Source organism: Thermobia domestica, chromosome 11 (assembly GCF_964235325.1).
Source record: "Thermobia domestica chromosome 11, izTheDome1.hap1.1, whole genome shotgun sequence".
NCBI lineage: Eukaryota > Metazoa > Arthropoda > Insecta > Zygentoma > Lepismatidae > Thermobia > Thermobia domestica.
Window position 1 is genome coordinate 105,883,262 of NC_137464.1, and position 12,252 is coordinate 105,895,513.

Sequence of the window (12,252 nt, forward strand, 5' to 3'; positions counted from 1 at the left end):
TGCGAATGATGCGCTGTGTAGAGATCGCAGTTTCAGCTAGTTGTAATTTAAAATTATATATTATATGTAGACAGTGTAACTGGGCACTAATGCCTGTTGTGTCGATAAATAAATTAATAAATAAAATATGTTACAAAATGAATGATTTCGAAAGAGACTTATCTCACTCATCAAAGAAAAGTATCCAAATAGTGATTACATCTCTTGACTTGATTTAGCTTCTCCTCACTATTCAAATGGGACGCAGCACCTGCTGGACCGGAAGGATTGCAGTTTTCCACCAAATGAGCCACAATCCACCAAATGAGCCACAATCCGACCCATTGAGAAATTCTGGATTCGTTTGAAAGCAAAAATATTCCAGCCACCATATAAACCAAAAAGTATATCATATTTGGAAAAATAAGCCTCTAAAATAGGACGTTAATTCAGTGCAAACTACTGCGATCAGTTGATGTGGAATGTAGGTCCAAAAGTCAGAGCGGCTGCTTATCAAGGTGTTATTTCTGTCATTAACTGATTTCATAAGATTGTAGAATGTCTATTGTGTGATCAGTACAAAAACTGCGACTTTTCATGTGCAAGTAAACAAAATACGGCAATTCAAAAATTTGTCTCATTTGAATCAACAGCAGGTTAAGGAACCTCTTTGATTCTGTTGAGAGTGATGAAGAACTGATTCCTAACGATTCTAATGACACAGAAGATGATCTACATGATGAAGTGGGCATGGTTCAAATACTGAATAAGACTGTGAAGAAAAGTACTACTAACTTGTGCGTGTACGATCCGCAGAAACTAACAGCAAAAAAGGAAGAAGATATTCAAGCCTATTCGCCTGTTCCAAGGATATGACCATCACTTCTTTTGCTCCCAAACCCAGAAGAGTTGTTGTGGCATGAACAATGCATCATGACAACAAAATTGATCCAGATATACTGTAGGTGAGGAAAAGGAAACCTATTATAGCAGATTATAATTTACATAAAGCGGCATTGATTGCGAAACGTACACTGTGCCAAGAGAGTGCGAGAGTTGGCCACTTAAATTGTTTTGTGGCATGCTAAACATTGGCGCACAAATTATCTTGTCATTTCCAAAACCAACATTGGAGTGCAAACCCAAGTAGCCAGAAGAGTATTCCTGAAGGAATTAGGTTTGTAGCTTTACAGGGCATATATTACATCTAAGCTATCTCTACATTCCCCGCCTCTTCATCTGAAAGCAGAAGTCAAGCACATCACTAGTCTTGAAGATGAACCCAAAAAGGAGATAGAAAAGACAGCTTCTGGACGGAGTGAAATATGCCCGCGTCAAAAGGACAGTAAAACTCAATCATCAAGCTGTAATTGCAACAAGTTGATCTACAGGAAGCATAACCTTGTGTATTGTGAAGAGTGTGACTCTGATTAAAACTTTGCTCTTTAACTTCAGGCGTGGGGAAAATAGCAAGAAATGTTTAATACGGTTAGAAAAATTTCTAATTTCTAACCAAGAGGTCTGAAATTTGGCTTTGGCACCATGTTCACTACCGGACACAATGGCTCATGCAGGCTACATATTTGCGAGTAAGATGAATCCCTCTTTCCAGGCCCGTATCCAGGGGTGTCTAGGGGGCCGGGCCCTCCCTAAAGTTTTACTGGCCTAATCTCTAAAATTTTCACTGTAGGCTTGCAAATGAACTATAATATGGTGATAAATTTTAATATTTTTGAATCGGCCCCCGCCTAACTTTCACCGGGCCCCCCTACATTTTCGGGCTGGCTACAGGCCTGCCTCTTTCCCCATTAGAATGCTACTTCGGATGACCATATCTAATCTTATTTAAAACAAGGACTTTGCCAATAAGTGATTTATTTGTATTCCAATTAACAAAGAAGGAAAGAGCCGAAAATCTAACAAATGAAACTCTTTTGCCCATTTAAGGTGAAATGCTTAGGAGAAAAAGAACTTCCGACAATCAGATCCTAAATTAGGAATCATCACTCTCGAATTATAAAGCTATTTTCCAAGTATTTCATTGGTGTAAGCATTATTCTATTCTGTTCGTGGAAGTGGGCTTTCATTGTTATGCGGTTTCAAGCTTTTCTTGTTTAGATATCTACAGTTAATAGAGGGTAGTATATCTACCCGTACTGGTCTACTGGTATTCGTGATATCAACCAAATCAAGCAAGATTAGATTTGATTCGTAATTGGATAAGTAATCACTAGAAACATTAATAATAATAATTAAAAAGTCGTTCGGAAAAGTCACCTTTGCGGAATTTTCCAAGGGGAATTATTCATCCCATTTTATTGAACTCCAAACAAAATATTGTTTTATTAAATATAAACGAACTCGCCAGAGTGTTCTCCAGATAATTCCATTCTTTTTAAAAAAGTTTCAATTCTGCAGTAAACTAACTTTAATCCCGCGATAGAAATAAAATTTGGAAAATTTTCTTGGAATAATTTGTGAAAATAAAACACTTAAGTTCAAGATGTGGTGCGTATAAATTAAACAGTACTGACATATCCCCTGGGAGTATGAATACACACGTCGGGATGAATGAACTGATAGAAATTTAAACGTAATTTAAGGCGTGTAAGAAAGGTAATGATTTCAGTACGGTTTTTTATGTAATATCAAACCCCTAAATATGTACATAAATATGTAAAATATATGTAATATTCCATATTTATAAAAACGTAATATTCACACGCGTATGAGTATGCAATATTTAAACGAATTATGAAAATAAAAAGGAAAATCTACTACACTTTATCCTGCTTAATGCAAGTCCCCCAATGAAGTGGAATGCTTGAACAGCTCAGACAGCCATACGTCACTGACGTGACTGATTGCAGGATAATAAAAATCAGACGTGAATGAAGGAAGGTGTGAATCGCTAGAGAGAAACAGGGAAGCCCCGAGAAAAGCAATGCATACGGTATTTGTACGTCAGAAATCTCATGTGGTGTGGCATGGCCCCGTTTCAAATCTAGAACCTTTTACGCTAAATGCGCATCAGTCACCACGGCCCAATCTTGAAATGAATTATACGCAATATAAAAAAATTTAAATACTAAAAGCAACTTACGACGAAATGTGTTGTTTTATGTATATTTATTTCATGCAGGGAAAAGCACTCCTATATCTTTTAAACAATACCACCTGAACTAAGATTGAAGAATATTTCCAATAATGAACATTTTTAATTTGAGATAAAGTACTTACAAAAGAAGTGCCTGCAGTTTAACTCTGTGTTACAAGGAGTGCACAATGGGTTATAAGGTACATTTCCAAATGATCAGAAGTAAAGTTTTGTCGGCGATCGGATAAAATATTCTTGTATGCAGAGAATGATCTCTCCACATCACATGAGGTAACAGGAGCGTATTTCAACAAGGGGATGTACTTGGGGGAAATATCTTCAGGTGGGTTCTTGTTTCACCACTGAGAATCTAACACATTGGCAATAGGCTGTCGTAACCGGGTTTCTTTCCAGCACTGCATTTAATTTCTTTCGAACTTTTTTCTCCGACATCTCTACACATACCTTGCAGTAGTCCCTTTACATCCTCTATGATTTCCATGGATTCCGGAAAAGGCCGCCCAACAGTCTCTAGCTTTTTAATGCTTGTAGGTTGTCAACAAAAATTGCTGTCTATGTATGCGATATCACACGTTACTTTGAGTCATTAAACAGTTTCTGAGCAATGCCAACTGACACAGCAGACTCCGATGGAAATGAATGAACAACAGGCTTATTTTTTGGAAATGTTCATTGTAGAAATATACTGCCTGTATCCAAGTGCCCCATCGCGTTAGCACAGGCTCTGGAGGAAATGGCACGTCTGGCAGTTGATCTCTGTAAACTTGAACACGTTGTGGCGCCTTAACCAACATTTTTTCGTGGAAAAACTAGTTGATTTACTTCGCAAAAGTTGTCTCTCACCTCTTCGGCAACACGCTATAAAGCATGCGTCATACAGGTGTAATGAATTAAGGAGGGTAAAAAACTGTAAGTGCTCTAGCTGCTTTTAACATGTACGCTCCACTGTCTGTATAGAGAACAAGGACTTTTTCTTCCTGAATACCTCCCGGCCACAACACTTTCATGAAATGATTCGTGCCTTCCCAGCAATTTGCTCGCAATAAGATAGGATTTAGATGGAGCATCCTCACTTAACTTTCGAATCACTAAATTTGCTACATACCGTCCCAAAACGTCTGTTGTTTCGTCTACAGAAATCTAAATATATGAACTACCTATTTCTGCTCTAATGGTATCTATAGCTTCCCTATAACAAACTACGAGATAACACTTTCGAAGAGTTGATTCGACGCTCGCAGTACTTCTCCAGAAAAGCACTGTATTTTGGCACTTAAACTTTGTTCCAAGGAATGTTTGCCGCTATCATTGCTTGGCACAAGTCTTTGAAAAACTCACTCACTGAAGTATCTTGATGCATTTGTGCCAAGAGTACTTGTTTTTCTTGCAGTTCCCAAATTTTTATTTCTTGCATGGAGTGCAATTCGTACATGTTGTTCTAACTGAGATTTCATTGGACATCCATTTTTTATCACACACTTGGCACAACACTAGTTCACTGTCCTTAGTAAACGCATCATCGATAGTTACCCACTACCGCAATTTCGCGGATAAAGTTGAGGCAACCGGAGCCATTTCTAACTTCGACGGTGAATACAGAACACATGCGTTTTGCAACTGCAATACTAGAGTACTGTCCTCCTGTCATTCAGTTGAACAAGCGAAGCTCTTAGAAAGCTTAGGTTACTTGCTATGATATTGCCATTGTCGCCAGCTTCTTGGAACGAACTCTTGAAGTAAATTCCTGGAAGCACACTAGCATACAGTTTTAATTTGAATTGCAGGATTTGCTTTCATCTTTTTTCCCGTCCGACCTCCGATAACAATCAAATAGACTTCATTTTAGGAACTTCCAGGCCAGTCGCCTGTCAGGCACGTGATCTGTCTTCCTCCAGAGTTGAGAATAAAGGGCGCTGCTAATGTACCCCGGAGGGAGAATTTTTACTTGTTTCTTTTTATATATCTTTTGTTATCGGCGAAAATTCTGCGAAACATGGTTTAACAAATAAAAAAAATAGAGAGAGATTCCTCTTTCGGTAAAGAAACGAAAAGATAGACATGAAAAATTGAATCTAAATGCAAGCCTTGCGCAGTTGGAGAGTTTATTATTTTTATTTTAAGTTAAAATTTCAGTAAACGCAAAATTTTAAGACACTTGTAAAAAAAATATGGGGAAACCATAGAAATATGTAATATTGGTCAAAATATGTAAAAATATGTAATATGAAACTTGAGTTGAAGCATCTACAGGTGTGAATCACAAACATTTAAGGATTTGACGAACCTACATATGAAGGAAAAAATATGTAATTACATACAAATCCGGACATTAGTGATCATATAAACAGATGATGCGTTGAAATCTCGAATTGACTTTTTGGCGATTAATTAACATTCTTCTCTTCTATCGGCTCTCGAAAGTAAGAAAAAGTAAAAAAGTATTAGTACAACACGTAGAAGAATTTGGTTTGTGTGGCGTGACATCTTTTGAATTGAGTTTGAAACCGGAAGTGGTAGTAAATTTCTATCACTTCCGGTTTAGTAGTTGAAATGTGGAAATTATGAGTATATTCTGGGGACAAATTATATTATTCTGGGAACACTTAATCGATTGCAGAAAAACATTTCTTGCTATGTACTGCCGTTCTTGTTGTATAGTGATCGAAGTTAAAACCGGAAATGTTTGATATCTACAACTTCCGGATGAATATTTTCTTTTTTTGTCTCCTGAACGGGCGGACACACAAGGACAAGCACTAAATATCAAAACGAGTTTTGGTAAACCAAACTCCTTAAATTCGAAGAGTTGAGTTAAATGTTGAATTTGAGTTTATCGTCCCTTTCAGCAGAGAGGCTATATGAGACGGGGCTTACTGATTAACGTGGAATCTGAACCACATGAGCTCCCACCGGGAATCGAACCCGAGTCTCCCACGGCAAAGGCACGTATACTAAAAGCTTAGCCATGGATTAGCTCTCTAAATTCGAAGGAACAGTGTTAGAAATGCTACGACTACCCAATCACACTTGCAGTATGGGAATTCTGAGTGAAGAAAAGGAGTATTTTAGAATTTAGGATTCGCATCATGCTGAACATACATTTACCCAATTTCAAATTGGAGACTGTGATCTGCTTCGTATCTTGGGAGTTTGTTTCTACAAGGTTTCCTTTCCTATGGGTTGCTCATATATCGTCCTCTGAAGTTGCAAACTTAACTTGTTATTCTCACACTAGATAACATGCGTGTAAACAAAATTAATTTATACATATTTGGAATAAATAGCACCCTTATTCTGGCCAAAATAGCTAACCAGAAACCAGCATACTTTGATTTCACTGAAGCTCTGACCTTACTTTACTGATAAAATAAACTTTTTGAAAATTAAGTTTTCAAGAAAATCGCCATTTCGCAGTCAAGAAATATGTAAAGACTACGAGGTATCACAAAGAATTACCGAAGTTAGAGAAGTAGTTATTTTTCATTGTTAATAAACATTTTCGAAATTTATTGAAATCGCTTAGATTTTTTTTAACATTTGGGGAAACTAATTTTTGAGGTAAATAAGTGCAATATGTGTTCGGAATTATACTATATTAGAGAGCTACTTATAATTTTAATATTGTAAAAGTCTATATAAACCATAGCATTTTGGTACACACCATCATCTCCAAATATTTTAGTAGTGGGAAAGATTTCCTATGCTACAATCAAATTACTGGTAGTTTATTTCAATTACTTTTAATTCCTGTATATAACCTTAATAGCATCAATGACATCATTGTATGTCTAGTTGATCCGAGAAATCACTTAACTACAAAGACGAATGTACATTATTTAACGATTTATTATTTGCTGATCATCACAGATTCGTACTATGATCATATATTGCCTATCGACACTATTAAATAATCTAATTTAACAAAGCGTTGCTTTCTTTTCGGAATAATTCAGTAAAATAAAGTGCATATACGTGGGTCTTCAATATATGCATGGGCGGCGATTAGGGGGGGCAAAGGGGGGCAGTTGCCCCCCCACTTTTCTGAAATGGCCTATTAATGTATATAGTTTCAACCAAGGAAATTTGTATATTAACATTGATATACAAATATTCAGATCATGTCTTGCCCCCCCACTTTTAACGTCCAATCGCCGCCACTGAATATATGTTTCGATAAGCTGTAAAAATACTTATTTTTAAAGATAAACTTGAGTGTAGATGGGTCATTTTGAGTTTCAGACATTTGTCTGATTCTTTTAAAAAGGGTTTGGACAAATTGGTGTAACATTCAGACAAATGTCTGAATCTTAATGGGAAATACGTGAAGAAGTGAGGAAGGGCCCACATAGACATGTATGTATATAGTGTTTCTTTCAGACATGTTTCTAGGGGGGGCACTGCTCCCCATTGGAGCTCTGGGAATACCTTCCTGGAGGCCAAAATAATACGTCTATAATATAATAATAAATAGCATAGTACCGTGTTATAATAATATGTGCCCCTCCGAGTAATAAGTGTGTCTCCTCGGAACAATTTTTTCTGAAAGAAATACTGTGTATAGCTTATAAATGTATGTTAAAATATTTTACAGCTTATTCAAAGTTATATATTGAAAGACCCACGTATGTAAAGATTTTTTTTTAAAATTTAAAATGTGCATTAAAATTGTTAATTTAATTCCACTCCGTTACTCTATCACCTTGGTAGTGTAATCTAGGTATTTTTCCTCCATAATTTAGTTGGTGTAACCCATGACCAAAAAATACTATCCGATTTTGTAATAGTCAAATTGATCCAAAGCCTTGTTATATCTTAAATTATCTATAAGATGAAAAATAAAGCGAGTACACATTAGTATTAAATAACAATAAACAATATTAACACATACAATGAGAGAAATATGGTTCCTAAAAATTAATAGTCCAGTTAAATATTGTTTTATTGAAACAATATTTCAAAAAGTACGATCTCAGTTTCAGAATTTGAAAAAAAAAATTAAAAATATTTTTCTGTTTTATTTTCCATTGCAATTTTAATAAAAAATAATTAAAATGCTTTATTCATGTATTTCAGAAAATAAATTCAAAAATACTAGTGAATCAAAACGTCTACAACAACAACAAAAAAAAGCGCTCAAATAAATCTTCAGAATTAAAGGCTGGATCTTCGTTTGTCAGCCACATGAGGGCTATTAAAACTAATCTAGTGTCGATATCTCGGTTTGAATATAGGTACAGTAAATGCAACATTTATTTATGTTCAAGTTCTGACTTCGTGACAGTATCTAGTTATCACAAATTAGTTTTGTTATAAAGTTACTATTCAGAGCCTGAGACAATAAATAATCATTAAATAATATTATACTGCAAGCGGAAGCAAGTGTGCATACAAATTTTGTAGAAATAGAAATGGGTGAAAAATCTATTGCAACATTTGACCTAAATGTTAGGAAAAACTCGAAAATAATCGTTATATATTTCTTCTTCTTCTATTATTATTATTATTATTATTATTATTATTATTATTATTATTATTATTATTATTATTATTATTATTATTATTATTATTATTATTCATACAATCATGCAAAATGTACAATCATGTCCAAAATGATTGTCGAATATCTATAACTGTCTTCTTCTGGGGATATAATTTGATAATGATTTTGCAAGGTACTTTTAATACTGTTCTATGTGTATAATCAGGAAATGCATATTTGTGGTAAATTTCATAGGAAAAGAATTATAAGTACGAAAATTAGAATGAGTAAAACAAATTGTTGTTAAATGGACAAGAAAGTTTTTTTTTGTTATATTGTTCGTATTTACTGCTCTTTTAACATGAAATTTACCACATAAATGTCTTTGCCGATCATTCACATACTAATATTCTCAGAAATACTGGTCGAAAACTTAATCACATTATATTCCTACAACAACATATGTACAAGTATAGACATGCGACAATTATTTTGGACATGACTGTACCTTTGTATCTGAGATTATAAGTTAGTTTCATTTGAGCTTTCTCTGTTATTTACTAAACCTAACTTTCTATAAGGGCTTACGTTGAAAGAAATATAACTGGTTTAGTTATCAATTTGAAGTATTGAATTGTATGGCAATGACATTGAAATTTGAAGGTTAGCTCTGGTTTTCGAGCTACAGTCTTGATTTGAAATTACGATTTTTACAAACAAAATATTGGAGTTTACACTTATAATTAGTGGGCAACACCCAAGAGCGTATCATGTTTCTCATAATGTAGTATCTTCATTTTATCGGCTACTCTTGCTAAACACATTGTTATCATCTCATACGTAACATTTTGGTCTGATAAGTATTTTCTGTTCGTATAAAATTGAATGAAAATTATATAATTGTGATATTGTGCTAAGTGGCTTTGAGATGTGTTTCCAGGATGATTGCATTGTGATTATTTCAGTAGGTATTCTTGTGTTACAAAGAATATAAAAAATGTTTCGGAAATACTTCAATATTGTGAATAATTTTTAACTTAACTTAGCCATCTATAAAAATGTCATTTTCTGTGTGTGTGTACTTCTGGTGTTAGGTAGAGGATCAAAAGAATATGTGGGGCCATGTGTATTGCACTACGTTTTCGTCGAAGCTTAACACGTGGTTTACTGGAAAAGGACGTTGTATGCCACTTGCAGTACCCATGGTTTAGTGTAAATATAGCAGTCACGATACGTGATTGTTATATCTCTATGTCCTTGTTAAGAAATTCACATCCATGAAGAGAAAATCAAAAATTGTCCTCTGCGATCTGGCCTATCTCTGACAAAGGACTATTTCTGGAACTCCAGCAAATGTACGATTGGACCTTGATGAAAATAGCAGTGTCTCCTCAAATTGCGAAGAAAAAAATTCTTTAGCTTCTTAAATGCAGACTAATTGCAAAACACAAACCTCTTGTGCCAGGGTTGATCTTCGGAGGTGCGTGGCCGAATTGGAAATAAGTTTGCCTCAAGACTCTAATTAACGTATAATGTGTTGTTGTTTATACTTGACAAGCCAAGTATACTCTAGCGCCGGACCCAATTGGAGCAATTGGTCTAATCGACTTAAGGCCTATCTTGAACCATAAAAATAGAACTCAATTGTCTTACTAGATATCTAGAATTCCCTAAAATTAGACAAAATTTTGGGCGTCAGTTACAACAGTCGAATGATCACTACCATATGGAAGTGTTGGCATTCACTGTAGCAATAGAAAATTTGAGAAGATTTTAAAAACTTAAGTAAGTATATTACATTATATTATTTTGTTGTATTGTATTAAACCTATAGCAAGGCATTTAAAATACGAAATTGAGCTAAGCAAGCTCACTAACAAATCGTACAATATGAGTACAGCTAGTATATGCATCCTAATACACTAATATTTCAGTTATCAACGTACAAAGTTTCATGAAGCTTCCTTAAACCGTATATGGTATATAATCAATAGGGAGAAATTGTTTCTGGGGCTATGAATCTTTTATTAAAATTTAGCCGTAAGAACGTTCGCCCTCGGAGACCTGCATCACCATCAAAAGTTTAGTGAATATTGCTAAAAGATAATGGGAAATGAAATTTCCTCAAAATGTATATAGTATAGCACAAAGGGCTCTCCTCTCTCAGCTCAATAATATCATTATCTCGAAAACAAGAGCTATCTAATTAACTTAAGTATCATTTCAGTGTTCAGCAACCCTTCCTTCCTCCCCAAAAACATAAGGAAAGCATATTAGTTACTTTGCAACAAACAACTTGCGAAAAATCATTGAATCGTGTAATGTATTGGCGGAAAATGGGTAAATTTTGATCATTTGAATTAGGTTAATACAGTTATCAACTTTGAGTGTTGCTAAAAAGTAAGAAGACTTCATATACCTAATGAGAGAAAAGGGGTGTGTATCAGCGGTCTTTTTTCTGGGTTAATATACGTAGTATAAGTCTACCTAGTGAAGAGTGACTCATATTTACATAATTGATAAAATGAAACTGAAAGATTTTAAATTCTATAGACAATATATCACATAATATATAATAAAAATATGGGAAATTTAAATAGTATATAGCGTCCACTATTGTGAGATTTCTTTCTATTTTGAAGGCTTCCAATAATAAAACTGAAACTGAATTCCAATAATAATAATAATAATAATAATAATAATAATAATAATAATAATAATAATAATAATAATAATAATAATAATAATAATAATAATAATAATAATAATAATAGTGGTCACCAACTTCAATAAACATGAAGGACGGGACATTTTAAAGTCCCGTCAGAGACAAGTCGGAACGTGGGACCTTTTCTCCGAAATGGTGATTGATCCGAAAAAATGGGGTAAGAAGTAATACCATAAGTAAATCAATGGGCAAGAATACTTGAACGAAAGAGCTCTCCCCTTATATGAAAAGATTCATAATTCCTCCTCTTCAAAGTAAAAATTTCAGAAACCACCACAGGTTAAAGCCCAAAATAGGGTATAGAACACAGGAAATTTAAATTCTGAAATTATAAGCATGACATTTGTCAATTGAATTCTTTAAGTATTTTGTCCTCTCAGACATTTAGAAATAAAACTAACAACTAATTATTGATATTAATTAAAAATATTGCTACAACATATAACAAATGCACTGTAGCGGTGGGTTATTCAAAGGTAAACTTCGTATCCTTTGAAAATGATCTGTATAGTTTGAGAATTATTGTTATACCAAATTGAATAAAGAAACTTATCCTTGTCCTGCTGAAGGCTGAAAGTAAAATCCTTTCTGAAGTTCTCTTACGCAGAAAATCGAGGATCTAACGAAAATGCAACTAGAGACTTATAAACACGTATAATCTATCCAATTTTCGTTTCAATATTGGTGCGTAATGAGTTTTAGAATATTCGAACTGGTGTCTTCAATATTATCTTCTAAAATTCCTTGTGTATAATGGGTAGTTCACAAACATTGGTGTTCAAACAGAAATTAAACCAAGTAGCATATATTATTTTGAGTAGCTAAATAAAGCTAAATCCTTCAGATCTAAATTCAGACCGATGTTAGCTTTGACGAACTTTAAAAAGTTATGCTTTTCCTCATCTTTGGCAGCTTTAGCTCTTAAAATACAAATGTTTTGAAATAATT